The sequence below is a fragment of the Phalacrocorax carbo genome, chromosome 15 (assembly GCF_963921805.1).
Source record: "Phalacrocorax carbo chromosome 15, bPhaCar2.1, whole genome shotgun sequence".
Classification (NCBI taxonomy): Eukaryota; Metazoa; Chordata; class Aves; order Suliformes; family Phalacrocoracidae; genus Phalacrocorax; species Phalacrocorax carbo.
Window position 1 is genome coordinate 16268167 of NC_087527.1, and position 7422 is coordinate 16275588.

Consider the following 7422-nt stretch of genomic DNA (forward strand, 5'->3'; position numbering starts at 1 on the left):
ACTGTTACCTGAATCCTCAATTAGAGATAAAATTAAACCTGGATATTTTTTTAACCTAGTGAGCAATGAACATCTAGTTGAGGCAGTCAAACATGGACAGTGTAAATGCACTAAACCCCCAGATCTGTTCAGGAGGCGATTATGCTGAGAGAGCGGAGTATGGCACGCACCAAACCGTGCGCTGTAAAACACCACAGCTCTCACCTGCAGTATCAAGTTACGGAATTATATTACAGCCCACGTTCAGTAACTGTTAAAGACAAGAACGTGGTCCCATTAATTTATGAATTTTTCTGAGTGCTCTAAGATTTGCAGGACACCCCGAATAGCCTGGCAAGCAGGCTTCCATCACAAGACTGTCGGACAACAGGTTTTCAAATTTGAGATCATGTAAACAAAACCTCCCCCAGAGAGTGATTAGCTAGAAGCAGCCAAATGCTCTTTTGAGTTTCTTCGAACTGGCAGTTACCTCTGGGAAAACCCAGGAGAAAACTCTTTGGAGACCATCTCTTCTTTTTTTTGTCCGTTTTTTAACAGCTTCCATAGAGTGTAACAAGGCTGCTTCCAGTTAAAACAGACTCTCCTGAAGGAAACACAGCAGCCTCAGGTAAAAATTTGTAATGCTCATTTTTTTAGAACTGATTGTCACCCCGTACAACCGGGAGAGGAAACTGTGGTCAGTGCATGTGTCTGAGGAGAGGAACAGAGCAGGCATCCAGGACGGTCACCTCAGACCTCGGAGGATATCCAACCCCAGCACATTCTGCTGTTCACAAAACCTGTTTTGTGGGCATAAACCACACACCCTTGCAAAGATCAAGAATTACATACTTTTTAAAGGAAGATTCTTCACCACGTCTTTAGCGCTTTCTCCTGCAAGCTACCCTGGCTCTAATGCTGTGAGCTCTTTGCAGGTGACCCGTTTCTGGTAACAGCATATACAGAACAACAGTATCTTAAAAGCACCAATCGTTTCTCACCATCATCCTCTGAAGCAGAATAATTGAAAATGTCCATAAAGTAGGAAAACATTATAAGATAAATTGCTACCTCCTAACTTTAAAAATACTCAGTGCTGATTAGACCTACTTATTTATGCAGACCAGGTCTTTTAGGGAAATGACTAGACCAAGCCTTTTTCTTCTTTAAATGTAAAGTCCTGTTTACTCCCCACTCTTTTGAAATGCTTTATTATAACAAGCTCACTCACCTAAAAGGAGATTTTCCCAAGCCACAGAAAGCAGTCGTGCCCCTCTCTCCACCTCTATTCTAGTCAGCATCAATTTGAAAATTAACTTATTTGGAACCAAAAGTAATTTTTCCTTCCAGTTCTGCAATGCCACGTGTAACATAATACACAAATATTCAGGAACGCAACAACCTCTTAAAAAGGGCTACAGCTTCAAATACTCGGGCAGATCGCTAGCAGCAAACGGTTGCCATCAGGCAGCATAAGAACCTGACGTGTATTCTACAGTCCTGTGATCCGGGTCCTGAATTACCACCGTGACCACAACAGTGTTTAAAGAACATACCACTTCACATGCTCATTCCCTATAGGCCACTGATCCAGCTAGACTTTCAGATGAGACAGGAGATAATTATTAATGGCATACTTATTTCGGGAGCCCCTCAATGACTTCTTTCAGCAAATAAAAACATACCAAGAGCCCAATGCCCCTGTGAATTCTTTCCAATTCAATGGCAGGTGCCTCCAATTTTCCACTGACATGCTGCAAATGAATGATTAAATGAAAGTAAATTCCACTGAGCTAAACAGTGGAAAAAGACACCAACACCGCAGGGACTGAAAAAACAGACAAGCGGTATCAACGAGAAGCGGTGACCCTAAGTGCTTTATCCAGTTAAAAAGACAGCACCTCTTTTTTACAGGAGCATTACCTTTTTGGGAGGGCCAGGAAGGTATCATCTCAATTAGAACTGGCTTTGAAAAGAAAACAAAGGACTCAGAATATCACAGAACTTATCTAACAAGTTAATCTCAAAGAATATATTGAGAAATCATCTACAGTTCTTAAACAAGTGGCAAAGACTTCAGAGAGGAATGTTGACAAACTGGGGATTACAAAACCCCCAGATTTCTTAATAAAATAAATCCAGATCCAGCACTGGAAGGAACTGCGTTGTGATGTGGCTTGTGTATATATTTTATCTTACTTTAGTTCATGAGGCTTACCCACAGATTCCTATATGGAAGCTCTGTACAGAGAGCGTGATTTTAAGTCTGAAGGATGCCTTCTGAGCCTTCAGCTGATTGAGAATAGCATGCAGCGGTGCCTCTGCTAAATGCTCGTTTGTGGTATCAAATCACTAGCCAACACTTCATCTTTCATTACTGAGATCTTAATATATTGCCCAGATACACGATTCAGTAACAGGTAGCAGGTCAAAGCAGCAAGTGCCAGGGTGGTTATCCAGCAGACACAACTGCCTTGAGGGGGAAGAAGAAATGAAAATGACTATCACGCAGCAGCAGTGAATGGGAAACTTACGTCCTCTGCTCCCTGTCAGACCCAGGACTGTCGTGAAGTTGCGTATAACTGAGTAAAAGATCTCTTCCCTACTTTGAATGTGTCTGACCTCTGTCTTGCTCCACTAATTCTGCCACCTTCTGCATGACAAAAACAAAAACTCAAATGCTTGAAAAGAATGGGAGTCCAGCCTGAAATAAAAGTTCACATCATTTTCTTTCTCTAGTGAATGTTTTGTAATATTTCCTGCAAGGAGCATGTTTATAACCCAAATGCTTGTGCATAACGGTGGCACTATACTTCGAACTCCACCCTGGGCAGCACATTTTCCTTAGTCCTTGAGTCTACTCCAAAGGGAACTTTGAGTACCACCTTGAAGCCAACAATGGTACACAAGAGCCAAGAGGGACTTCAATTTTTCCATTTAAAGAAACAAACATTTCACAGCTCGCTTTCCCTCTGGCAAGCCAGACTCACAACTTTCAGAGGAACATTTTCAAGAATATTCCTTCTCGGAGGGAATCGAAAGCATCGTGACTGACAGAAGTACACATAAAATTAGAGATCAAATTATGATCTTGTTCACTGTCCCAAGTGTTTTATGTTTTGTTTCTTCCTCAGTTATGATACTCTATTGATTACTGCACTTCCCTTTTCATAAACACTGCTCTGTATTCCTCCCATCTTTGCACGTTAGCATACCCTGAGCGGCCAGTTCAACTCAACAAAGCCACCTTGAAAGAACTCCTGTACAAAAAGACCAACTTTAAAACTTCCCTTTTCGAGATATTGAAACTGGGGTACTCCAGACTAGTGATAAGAGTCATCTCTCCTAGAAAGAACTGCATTTTACATCTCTTGTATTTATGGACAACTGAGGACTGGAAATGCTGTCCTAAAAATGGGAGTGGAAAAAGTGAAGCTGAAGCATGAAAGATGTTCTGAACCATCTCAGAGTTAGCTCTCCCTTTGCTGTTTATGACACTGAGATCACACATTCTAAATGTGACAATTACAAGGTACTTCCCCTCCTGCCCACATTTCATTACTTCTTTCCACAGGAAACCTCATGACTGTAGAAGGAAGAAATACATGGCTTTGTAATAACACTTTTGACCGGAAAATTTCAGAAAACAAGGGAGATTCAGCCTTGCTGTATATTACTATATTTTGCTTCCAAAACAAGTGACAGAACGCATGGACAAGCTCAAGCTTTCCAGCATTTATGCTATGCTTTCTGGGACTCCTCTGCCCGCAGTTCTGGTCCCGTTGAACTCCACTTGCCAGGAAGGCAGTTGCCTACACACTCTCTAGAGTACACTGGATTTTACTAAGCAAACGACAGCTCTCCCACAAGCCATTCAGAATTTGAAGACTGCAACATCTCTCCCAGACCCTGTCAGGTTTAAAAAGTGATGACTGCTATCTACTGACATAAACTCAAATTGATGATAGAGCCAAAAAAACTACCAGACTCCCAAACATCTCTGATTTACTGCTTCTGCCATAAGAGCAGCAGGCTTTAAGAGAGTAGCCAGCGTGAGTAGTAGGAAGAAAGAGCAGATACTGTAGCTAAAGAGCTGTGGTGATCGGAGCTAAATCCAGCTGGCTACCAGTCACGAGCGGGGCTCCCCAGGGCTCAGTGTTGGGGCCAGCTCTGTTTAATGTCTTTATCAATGACCTGGACAAGGGATCAAGTGCACCTTCAGGAAGTTTGCAGGTGACACCAAGTTGGGTGGGAGTGTTGATCTGCCTGAGGGCAGGAAGGCTCTGCAGAGGGACCTGCACAGGCTGGATCCATGGGCCGAGGGCAGTTGTGTGAGGTTTAACAAGGCCAAGTGCCGGGCCCTGCCCTTGGGTCACACCAACCCCAGGCAGCGCCCCAGGCCCGGGGCAGAGGGGCTGGGAAGTGCCCGGCGGAGAAGGCCCTGGGGGTGCTGGCTGACAGCCAGCTGGGCATGAGCCAGCAGTGCCCGGGTGGCCAAGGAGGCCACCAGCCCCCGGGCTTGTGTCAGCACTGGGGTGGCCAGCAGGAGCCGGGCAGGGATGGGGCCCCTGTGCTCGGCCCTGGGGAGGCCCCACCTCGAATGCTGGGCTCAGGTTTGGGCCCCTCGGGACAAGAAGGGCCTTGAGGGGCTGGAGCGTGTCCAGAGAAGGGCAGCGGGGCTGGGGCAGGGTCTGGAGCACAAGTGTGCTGGGGGGCGGCTGGGGGGGTTTAGCCTGGAGAAGAGGGGGCTGAGGGGAGACCTTATCTCTCTCTGCAACTGCCTGAAAGGGGCTGGAGTGAGGGGGGGTTGCTCTCTTTTCCCGAGTAACAAGTGATAAGACAAGAAGAAATGGCCTTAAGTTGCATCAGGATAGGTTTAGATTGGATATTAAAAAAAAAACCTCTTCACTGCAAAGGTGGTCAGACAGTGGCACAGGCTGCCCAGAGAGGTGGGGGGGTCACCATCCCTGGGGGTATTTAAAAGACGTGTAGACATGGTGCTTGGGGACATGGTGTAGTGGTGGGCTTGGCAGTGCTGGGTTTAAAATTGGATTGGATGACCTTAAAGGTCTTTTCCAAGCTAAACAATTCGGTGTGTTCTGTGTAACTTTGATATGGCTCATGAATTAGAGCCTGTATCATTGTAGTATCAACTATATTTTCATCTAAGCGCCAAAGCATAAAAGACAGTCTGAAGATAGGCATGCGTACTCCCCTAGATCAAGGCAAAAAAACCCTAATATCTCCAAACAGTCAACCCAGGAATATTTTTTCTCCTTTATATAATAAGTTTCACAATAGTAAATACAAATAGTGAATATTTGCAAAAGAATTTGCTTAGAAATCACTGTAGAGGCTTTTACTGCCATAACAAGCACAGAAAATATAAACGATAATCTTCCCAAAATATTTTGGTTCTAAACTTGCAGAGTTTATTCATTTTTGATTTACCATTAAGCTCTTTCCTTGGTTTTTTTCCATCTTATATCACCAAATGATCAAAATTTACTCTTTCCATACACTTATGCATAATTCAATGATGGAGAGTCTGGACTCTTTTTTCTTACATTTTTCCTTACTGCCAGGTATTCAGTGCAGCAGACTGACTGTGCTCTTGCTTTGACTTGGAAAAATAACAACTACTAAACAGATTGCTTTCTGCACTGATGAGTGTGAAGTGATGCATATGGCAAAAAGCCAGCGATAACGTGGACCATTAACGGTCATGAGAGGGATACTGGTCTTGCACCAGCTAGGTCGATGAAATCACCAGATCGGTGCATAGTAGCTGTCTAAAGGGCAAAGTGAGTGTTAAGAATCATTAGAGGGGCAGAGAACAGTCAACACGATCATACTGTTGCACAGCCTTGTGCACCCACACCTTGAGTATTGTGTGCAGGTTTTGTTCGCCCATCTGAAAATCATTTGGAGAAGAGCAACGATGATAATCAAGATGTAGAACAGGTCCTGTACAAGGGCAAATCAGGCTGCTCTTCTTCAGACTGGCAAGAGATAACTGGGGAATATAAAAGGTTTACAAAACCACGAGTACACAGAAGGGTAGGGACCACAGGGCATCAAATAAGCTAGCCACTGGCAAGCTGAAAAAAAAATACTAGAGAGTTGTAGTTTTCCACACCCTAACTATCATAGGTTGCAGATCTACTCGCTACAGAATATTGCACAGGCTAGAATTTTACAAGGATTCAGGAGGAAGTTATCCAGGTTCACAGGTAACTACTGGCAGTTCCTAAATACAGAGAAACCACACCTGGCTGAGGGTGCCCGTCAGTACGAGGCCTGGGAGAGGACTTGTGCATGGAAGGAAGCTTCATACGCAATTGCTTCATTCCCACACTTCGCCAGCACCTGCTTTTGGCATCACAGAGGTCAAGATACTGATTAAATGGCCCTCTGGTCTCCCCTCATGGCCTTTCTTACCATGTTTAAAGTGGTATGGACCCAGTAGCTCGTCCATACAAGAAAGCTGTAATACTTATTTTCATTTTTTTCTTAAGAGAAACAGGAAAGGAAATACGAATCAATTCTTACCCACTATGCAATCTTGATGTTGGTTAAGTACAAGCCTGTTAAGTCACTACAATTCTTCTGGGAAAAGGGATTCACTTTAATCCCAATCAAATGAGGTCCTTACTGTGCAATTTCAATTACGTCTAAATTTATGACCCCAGAAAGAAAACGGCCATGAATCACTGTGCAGGAATGGTATCATTTAGTCAGCTTGTTCAGCTACTTCAGTACTTTGGTATTTAAGGATTTCCATTATTTTATTTTCTTAAAAAACTAAAACATTTTAAATTATTTGTTTCATCTTTTGTTGTTCTTTAAAACAGATTAGCAGCAGCAGAAATAATTTAAAGAGCTGATTTATGAGGGTACTATTTACAGCAAGCAAACACAGCGGAAGAAAAAGAGTTACTGCAGCTCAAATATAATCCTTAGGGAATGTTTCTGTTTGTATTCAGACATGGCTAGGTGGAATGCCACCATGCATCTAAGAGGGTAAGCCGATTTCTTAGTGCTCTAGCTATTTATTTTAAAATGACTCGTTAGAGCCACATTTTCTGTTTGGGCAAATAAATCAAAAGCATAATAATCTCCTCATGAAGAGATGTCAAGAGTTCTTGGCATGGAGTCTCTGTCCAACACTTAACCATAAGAAACGTCCATTTTAACTAACCTACACAACAGTTTCCATGAGCCATTCAAACCACCAGTCTGCTCACCTGAGCTACGTTTATACCCGCACACTAGGGACTCCACAAATTTGGATCTTCCTATACAATGATTCTCCAAGTAATATTAACATATTCATCTACAAACTCTAAAGCATAGAATAAACTAGGTAAGGAGTGTTCGATACTGTAACATATTGTAAAATGTTCATGTTGACCTGCAAAAGTGTTATCTATTGGCAGAGAC